This window comes from Ischnura elegans, chromosome 5, assembly GCF_921293095.1.
Source record: "Ischnura elegans chromosome 5, ioIscEleg1.1, whole genome shotgun sequence".
NCBI classification, from domain to species: Eukaryota; Metazoa; Arthropoda; class Insecta; order Odonata; family Coenagrionidae; genus Ischnura; species Ischnura elegans.
In genome coordinates this window covers 82,281,569-82,291,327 of record NC_060250.1, presented here as the reverse complement: position 1 = coordinate 82,291,327, position 9,759 = coordinate 82,281,569, and the positions used below count along the sequence as shown (strand labels likewise).

General features: G+C 39.8%; 1 non-coding gene across 1 annotated transcript; it reads right to left on the bottom strand.

The window, feature by feature from the left end:
• Positions 1–1,911: 1,911 nt before the first annotated feature.
• On the bottom strand, positions 1,912–1,983 carry Trnad-guc. The gene has a single exon. It is a non-coding gene; the product is annotated as a tRNA-Asp (tRNA).
• Positions 1,984–9,759: the final 7,776 nt, after the last annotated feature.

Below are 9,759 nucleotides of genomic sequence, written 5' to 3'. Positions count from 1 at the left end.
AAAAATAGTGCACGAGGTTTGCACATCATTCTGTAAATCTTAGACTACAGCTTTTTCCAGTCAATCGGTCGACTCTAGTCTAATAATAATTACAATCCACATCTTTTCGAATATTTTGGAATTCACCTTAGAGAAAAGCAAGCGTTCTTAAGGGCGAAATTCCCCTTCACCGTACGCTTTCGAGATAAACTAATTGACGCATCGATTGATAAGTCCTTGGTAGTGTAGGGTGGTCAGTATCCCCGCATGTCACGCGGTAGACCGCTGTTCGATTCTCCGCAGGAGAGGTTGTTTTTTTATTCTTTTACGTCCCACTTTCAAGGTTATCTCCTTTAATTTCTAGGCGAATCTCACCTGGTGGCCGCAAGCCTAGAGTAACCAATTTTCTATAGGCTATGTCGTTCGAAAAGACACGTTAACATTCGCACTTATTTTTTACAGTTGTGAAAGAATCATAAACAGATTTGAAAGGCGGCTGTTTTTTTAATGCTGGCAATGTTTAACGATTTGCAATACAAGCAACCATAATTTAAAGTAGCATACTAAAACATCTTGCGCAAATACTGACCGTATTATATATAATTTTTAAAAATGGGAAACGTTTGTTTTAAAATATCTTTGGGATTCTTAACGGCTCTAAGTGATTAGGCATTTAGAAGAGCAAGAGAATCGATACGGGAATTTGGTTCCATGGTAGCCATATTACAATTTTTTTTTAACCGTGAGGCGTGAATTAAGAGATCCCTGCAAACAATCGAGATTGCTTTTTTCGTCCGGCGGTTTTTTTTAAAGGTTTCTAGTCCGACAGACGTCGGCTGGCAATTTCACACCAGACGCGAATATTTCCTTCGTTCCGCAGTCGGCCAGATTTTGGCACCATTTCAGGAATTCTTTTATTTTGGCATCCTTGTCATCTCAACTCCTACTCTTAAAACATGTATACAGAGGTAGCTCCAGGTGTGATGATGCACGTGCCGCAAATCACGAAGAAGATTAATTAAAGGAGTTATAAATTTACTGAATCCAATCCAATCCGAAGGAAAGAGTCGCGTCAAATTGAAAATTAGTGGCCTCACCACGAATGTTGTGCGAGATATGGATGTATTTACCTAGAATCAAGGCCGTACCCAGGATGAAAACTATGGGGGGTGGGGCAAGCCATGGTTGTTCAAGCTGTAGGTAAGTTTTAAGCTTGGAAAAGGTGAATGAAATCAACAGTTTAAGGAAACTGGAACAGCCCTATATTAGTTTTTTAAATTATTTGCTTGAAAAAATATTATTTTCCTAAAGACATTTACGATTTTTGCTCCTAGGGGTGGAGCAGTTGCCCCCTCCTGCCCCTCGCTAGGTACGCCCATGCATGGAATAATATACAGATGAATCTAAATAAGTCAAAGATATTTGCTGAGAGTCGGTTTTCATTTAGGTAAACGCCTAAATTAAAACGCCTAATTTTCACGCCAAAAAGAGCTCAAAGAAAGACGTTGATTTTGAAAAGACGAGGAAAACGCCTTATGCTTCAGAAATCAATTTTATTATCCACGCTTAAATGCATTGCTACAAAATCAATGGTATGAAAGAGAGTTTAAATGAATAAATTTGTGGAGGAAAAGGCTTAAATATTATATTTCTTGAATACTGTGAGCAAAAACCAAGAATGACTTGAAGTTTCACGGTTACTAATGTCTCTTCTGATCGAACGAAAGCGGAGAGCAGTAAAGGTCAACATGGATTTCAACGAGTGTTTCATTAATTTTCGGGCGAGCTACATCACCATTTGTGTCAGCGCCACGATTTTAAATTATGCATGACATCGTCAAATTGTGCTCATAGGATTTTTTACATTGTTTAAAAAGTTTTAAAAAGAAAACTAAAAGGATTTCATATCCCTGGAATGCTGAAAAAAAAAATCTCCCCGGCGGGGAATCGAACCCCGGTCTCCCGCGTGACAGGCGGGGATACTGACCACTATACTACCGAGGATGTTGAAGCACATGGCTATTTTAGTGAAAGCGTAGCCTACGTTATATACAAGGCCGTCCAACGTCGGGAAAAGGCTGGGACAGCGCACGTAGTTGAGTCTTCGGCCGGTAGAGGCGCTCTTTTGAGAACATGAATTACATGAGATCTTACGGGAAATAGCAACGGAACTGATGAAATTACGTTATTTTTATCTTAAGAGAGGCTCTAAATTCTTGCTAATACTTATAAATCTACATAATACCCAGCAAGCCACCTTTAGGGTGTTTGGCAGGGGAAAATAATGAAGAATGAGAAAAAGCGAGGATATTTATTTTAAGGAGGTCTCGAGAAAATTAGTCCTAAGGCGATTGATTTTGGACCCTATTGCAAAACATTTTTCGATGGAAATGATTACTCACTAACCAAAACTTACCAAATATACAAGAATTGCCATGAGAAAAAAATCTCCTGAACCGGGAATCGAACTGCGGTCATACCGCCATGCGCGTCTTTAGGGCAGGGTTGAGACTCTTAACCGGTCGTGAAGGGGCCATAACTAGGACTTTTGTCAGGGGGTGCAACGATCAGTTTGCCACTATCCCTCCCGTGATCCCCTTCTCTCTTCCACCCCTAAAATATAATACCTCTGTAATCCATTTTTTTTATTGTGCGTTAGTTGAAATTACTCGCCGTATGTATGCTGTGAAGAACTTTTATTAATATTAGTTTAAAATGATTTTTAATTATTTTGGCTAACTAATTTAATTATGAAAGTTAAATAACTTTTCTAATAAATGTTTCAAAATTTTCTGCTCCCCTCTCTGAAATCTTCGCCAGAGGCACACGCCCCCCTGCAACGCCCTAGCTCCAGTCTTGGGTTGCGGCTTCATTGAAGTCCTTTTTTCCCGCGTTGACATCCTTGACAAACCACAAGGGTTTAAAATCTAGCAGTGACGGATATAGATCTGCACCAACTAGGTGGGGGGCCTATCTTCGTGAATTACTACACAACCAGGGGAATTTCCCCCTAGCCGAAGGGGGGTTCGGGGATTTTGAAAGTTAGGATTTTCCAGACTCAAAAACGGCTGTTTTAGACTAATTCATTGATAAAAAATACACTATATTATGCAGGCGTAGTAGATCGTTTTACCAATACCAAAGCGTTAAAATAGGCCCTATAAGGTTAAAAATAATTTGTATTTTGACTCGTTATAGTTGGTAAATTTGCAGGAAAATTTTGCCATCTGCTTTACGTCAAAGTAGTGACATATGAAAATTTCAATTTTTATCTATAGCGTATGTTACGACTCCTAAGCATCTCCCCTCCCCATGGATCCGCCACTCTCATCTTGTACCATGAGCCTCGGAACAATAGGGAACTTGCATATATTTCAGATATAATCAATAGCCCCAAAATTATATAAAAATATATGTTTGCATACCTCGGTGAAAGTTTTTTTATTATTTTATGACGTGGTTTGCGATATTTAATGCATCGAAGTTCACGAGAATTTTCAAATGCAAGTGAGAAGCGAAAACGCCCGATGATTGGCTGGTAGAAAGGTAGCTTATGTGCATCTGTAATGTTTTATAGTTCATAACAAAGTGAGACTTGCGTATAATATTGGCGAAAGCGTATACTCATGTGAAATGTGTATTCTTTTGGCAGTCCGGTAGAGTCTTATGGTGAACTTATTTCCACCTCGAAGCTGTCGATGATACTTTCAACTTAAAAATACCTTGCCTGGAGGGCGACAGGAAGCTCTGAGGAAGCCAGACTATTAATGTTTCAATTTAGTAGCGATAATATAGACGAACTTCCAACACAATCTACCATCTTGTGACTAAAAACCCCGAAGCCACTTCCTATTCTGCAGAAAGAATCGGTCAATCGCACTTCGATCAATATAATAAACACAACGTCTTCAGGTGTTAATAAGTTACTTTTGAAATGAAATACCTCCTAAATTAGCATTAAAATGTGCATGTTTTCCAAACAGAGTCTTTAATACATTTTGGGAGCTTTTCTCACGATATATCTGAAACCTTCTTCAAAGGCAAGCTCATCGTCATTGCGATCGGTTGTCACTTAAAAATTCCGTATCGGAAATCCTAGAGGGATGACTTTCGACGATGACCGTGATCACCTGCACTCTCACTATCACTGGAACCCGTGGTGAAAATATCATCCCAATCCAATATCTATTTGGTTTTAACTGGGGAAAGAGCAACATAGAACTGCACATTCTTTGGGCAACTTTGGGTTTGACTTTCCCTCAAATACACCATTTCCCCTGTGGTGCACATCAGTCCTATCTTTATACGATGGCCTGACAACCTTTAAATGGATCCTTGGTTTATCCTGACAACCAACTAAATGGAAATTGCTGATCCACAAATGTCCATTCTTATCTCCATAATTTTCAAATCAAAGGCCGCGGAACATTCCTCTTGTGACTCAACTTTTTTTTGAAAAGCAAGCAACGGCGCAGAATAAAATCAAAGAATGCTGCGATTCATTTTTTGTGACCACCTCTGGATTCCATTCTTTTTCCATCTACAACTTCCTTTATCTTTCGGGATAAACTATGGGACAAGATAATGTTTAAATATTTTCATTAATTTATAACAAAATATAAGTTCTAAAAATACCCAAAAGCCATTTTATTAATCCGCACTGATGAGTGTTAATTAATGTGGAAGATGAATGCTGTAGACGTAGTAGTTTTCCTTAGGTTGAGTTGCAAAGTTCATGAAGTTGACAAAACGGCTAATTTTTCGGTGCGCGGAGTCATTTATTGCACTGACCGTGTCTACATTTTTCAATTTTTTTGTAATAAAATAAATCAGAATTTAGGATAAAATTTCCTTTAAAATGACGTAGAGTTCATTTTTATAGCATATAGTGAAGCCAGGATATAAATTTGCAAAGTACAGCGGCACATCATTTTGACGCCGACAGTAGAAGAAAACGCTGTCTTCTTGGCTGGCACCGCAAGAAACAGCGTAAATCGTTCAGGGGCAAGGGGGTCGAACCGATTCTCACCCAATCTCACGTGGAGGGGAGGGGGGTCCTGGCAAGTATCACGTCATTTTTTCCGCAAGAAACAGCGTAAAATTGTAAGAAAACTGGGTGGAATTGATCAAAACGTGTTCCTCTATTAAACTAGTTAAATTATATTTTTTGTGCGAATTTTCACAGATGGCCAACGTTCATTCAGAAGACAGTATTCCATTGCGCGCCTTGTGACCCCATTTCGGCCCCTATTCCTTAGCTACGATTCTAGTCACACCCTTGAGAACATGAGAAATCAGTTTCTTGACCGTAGACTGACATCTGACGGAGTAAACGTTTCCAGTGACTTCGTCAAGTTACTCGACCGACAGCAGGAAAACAGTGAAAACATGTCAAGAACTTGAATTTCAAAACTTTCTACCTCTCTGCGATAGAGTAAATGACTCTGAAGATTGCAAATCACTGTTGCTTATCAGGAAACTCAATGACATTTCTAAGGGCCATGAAACTCCTGCAACGCAACCGGAACATCTTCTCGAGATATTAAGTAGACCTATTCCAGGTAAGGTTACTGAAAAAGTGTTTGTCGACTGATTAATTATTTGATAGTTAATTAATTATTATTAACAAATTTCCCCAAGTGACCATCGCTTATATATTTGAAATATATATGAGAGAAGCTGCAGTAGCTTTCGTGGCGGGTTACCTAGTCCGAATCGCAGAGGAGAGAACTGAATGTATAGGGTGTCTGAAACCTCTCGCCGCATGTCAAAAAAGTGCTCCCTCACTGTTATTAGTGAATCATTTGAATAGATCATAGATAGATTGTTATCCTAGCAAAAACTTTACATATTTCTCAGTGTAAGCAGTGCGCAAACTTGACAGGAAAAATTTTATATTCGGGCAGTACTCTTTCTGCAACGCCAGCTACTTGTAGAGCAATTACTGACATTCATTTTACCAAGATTTCTGAAGGAATTTGCTTGTAAGCAATGCACAAACCCGGTATTGCTTCGTGTAATATTACAAAAAAATTTTAGGCCACTTCTGGACAATTATGCTAAAATGAAACGGACACTGTAACATGGAAGAAGTAACAGCACCTGCGTTTAGGAAAATATCACTTTGTCGGAAATTCCTATAATTTTGAAAACATTATTCCGTGAAAAATACCAAAAAATAAGGCCAAAATTAAATAAATATGGTAAATGTTAGCATAATCACGAAAAGAGAACTAATTTTGACAAAAATCGCGTCTGTTTCAAATGTTCGCCATTCATTCCCATACGAATTTTGTTCTCAAAACAGCGCCAGCGGCGACAACTGGAACTAACTCCAGACATGCTCATTCTGCCCGTTTACAGCCCACGTTGGACGGCCTTGTATATAACGTAGGCTACGGTGAAAGCAACTGATCTTCTGAGCCAATAGCATGCCAACTTCTTCCTCTGCGTCAGTTGCGTAACTAAAGGCCGTTTTACACGGTACACGGAATTGCGCAATCTGACGTACGTGCGAAGGCGCAATCAAAATTGCGTCGTGTAAAACGGTGAATTGCTAGAACACATGCGAGAATGCGTGGATGCGAGACGGCAAAATAGCCCCTGCTCTAATTTCGTTCATGCATTCGTGCAATTCCGCGTCATTTTAGAAATTAATGCAGCTCTAACCTGCGCAATTCCGTGCCCCGTGTAAAACGGCCTTAAGAATATGCTTTGGGGGGGATGGGATGGTCAGGGATGGCGACGGGGGGAGGGCTAAACGGCAATTTAAAAAAAAATGAAATGCCTGGAAATACAGCTTTACATAATATTGACACTAAATATTCAACTTTAAGCAGATGCAGTTATTACAAGCCATAACTAGACAATACCTTTTTTAAAAAAATTTATTTCTCTGAGGCTTATGGGGGGGTCTATCCCCCTAATCCCCCCCCATAGTTACGCCACTTCTCTGCGTTCACTAACGTCAAATGAGGGAAGGGGAAAGCGGGAGGGGAACAGAATGAGGGGTAGTGAATCGGGCAGGCTCCCCCTTCCTCTTCGTTGTGACTCAACGAAAGGAAAGCAGTTGCCATGGAATTCGCTCTCGACATAAACAATTTGACGCTGGCAAGTCCTCGGTAGTTAAGCGGCCAGTTACACGGGAGACCGGGGTTCGATTCTCCACCGGGGAGGTTTTTTTTATCCTTCAATGCTCCACTGTCGAGGTTACCTTTTCCAGGATGTTTCTCAAGTCTTCATCCTGACTCGAATTCAACGAGATTGCTATGTTGGTATTGGAAGACCTCACGGAAGTCCCAACACCAATTAACTAAGTCGAATCTTCGCCACCGCCTCACGTTTTAAACATGAAATATAACTCATAAAAGTACTTCCATGAGCTATCTGGAACTCTATTAATGTTAGTTTTTGATGAAAAGGAGAGCGTAAGTGAAAATAGTTCAGTTAAATCCATATTTATTTTAATTTTATAACAGTTAATCTAGCTCAAGTGAGTTGAGTTGAAGTCAGTTTCTAAAATACGACCTCCGACTCAAACTCGAGCTTGAGGTCTGAACCACTGAGGTAGAGTGACGAATTGAGATTGAGTCAGGTTCTGGAAAACGGCCCATAGTTTCGAGGCGAATCTCGCATGTTGAGCGAAAGAGTTGGCTCAGGGTGGTAGCACTCTCCAATTGCCTATATGTCGTTCGTAAATACACGTTACCATTCACTCAATGGTTTACAGAACGTTTGGTCTTATGTTATACATGGGATGGAGGCTATGATAACCACTTAATTGTGGAATTCGTGCTTCAAGAGTATCAAAGAATGCCTTTCAGATCCACTGAAATGGCTATGACTATGAAAAGGCTAGCTAATATGAAAGCGGAATGGAGGGCTGCGTCAAAACAATCCAAGGATCGAGGACTTTATGATGATGATGACCACAGTGCATTATGAGTGATACCTGGTAAGGTAAAGCATAATATATTTCTTGAAGATTTCCCGAAATAGTTAATTAGGTAGGTAGAATATTGCTTAGCGCGAAATTTTCAGAAAGTTACTTTATTTTTTCTTAAGAATAAATAGTTTCACTTACTTAAAACAATGAGCGACTTGATTTATCAGGCGCTCATACTCATTTCATACTTAAACCTGCGCATCGATATTATTTCTTTGTTTGCTTTCCAGTACATCTATAAGTTCACTTTATATGGTCCTCCTCGCCCGATAGCATTTATTAGATTTTAATCACTTTTCCTATCGGCCTAAGTTTCTTATCCAAGCGTCGCGACACTCATCATCAACTACTTCCTTGCTGACGATCCTGTTTGCTCCGAAAACCAAATTTACTTTATTTTTTCCTCTGAAATTTTAAATCCTTCCAAATTATATCCGACGAATACATTTCCTTTACATAAGAAATGGGCTCTTTTTCAGGAGCATTATTTGTCTCAACTTCAGAGGACGCATATAGATATTGGAGTTAACCGACATTACCTGATCAATGGCGAAAAAAACGCGCCCACCTCCCCAATTCCATTCTCCACCACAACCTTAAGCTTGAATCACACGATCATTTTTTCGGTTCCTCAGAATGATAGCTCTAGCTATAGTTTTTCTGGGGCCAAATGAGTAGGGTGACGAGACATCCGGATTAATCCGGACATGCCCTCCTTTTTAGATGTTCGTCCGGTGTCCGCGTGGATTTTTTTAGTATCGGTAAACGTTCTCCTTTTTGAAAATCACGACTATCTATGTAGTAAATCTGTTAATAGCCATTCAGAACTTCTTAAAACTTTTTAATATTTCTTCAGCATGCCAGGGCACAACACAAATGCAGATAGGCTATTTCCTCTAATTTCATCTCAGTGGACTGCTGAGAGAAACAAATTAAACTTTGCCTCAGTGAAAATTTATGAAAATAGTTCTGCTAAAAATAAAAATAAAAATGCTTGAAAAAATTAGATACACAGAAAAATATAACACGAAATAAGAGTGCTAATAAATTTTTACTGGTCTTGGTCATGAAACTGCTGTTATTTTTCAAGTGTGCTACTTTTCAAGTGTTCTCCCTTTATCCTTCTTATCATCTCTTGGCATCTGGTCATTCAACAAATGAGTGGTCCCTCGAACCATAATTTTCTGAATCACAGGGTCGTTCCCACTGTCTCTTTTTCCATCTCTTTTTCCGTCACTTTCCGTATTTATAATAGTCAACTAAAAGCAGTGGCGCCGACTCCATGGGGCTTGAGGGGGCTCGGGCCCCCTCAAAATTTCGTGATGGGTTATAGGAAAAAATGTTTCAGGCTTGTCGATTTTCCCCGGAGTGTCCAGATATCGAGATTCGAGTTATCAGGGTTCTAATTTTGATGTTATGACTCTTCTAAAATGCTTAAATAACTTAAAATAACTACTAATAAAATTTCCCGGGGCTAGATCCCCGGTTTGGGCCCCCCCAATATTTTTTGTAAGTCGGCGTCCCTGACTAAAAGCCAAGCGCGGCGTAAAAATCGCTATTAGCGGCTGCATGTTCTGATTGGTCGAAGAATGTTGCAAGGGATGGTTTCATCGACGTGGTACAAACTATAAGCGTACGTGCCGTGTGATGGAAAAAACCATCCCTCGAGCCATCGCGGATAATGATCGCGTAAAACGGTCATTATTTTCGACCTTCATTGAAGCAATCGCTGGAGCTGCCTCTCGTAAGGGGGCTTCCATTAATTAAGTGCGGTGATTTTGGCGATTTTTGGACCCCTCCCCAAAATCATCCTTAATGAGATATCGTGAGATATG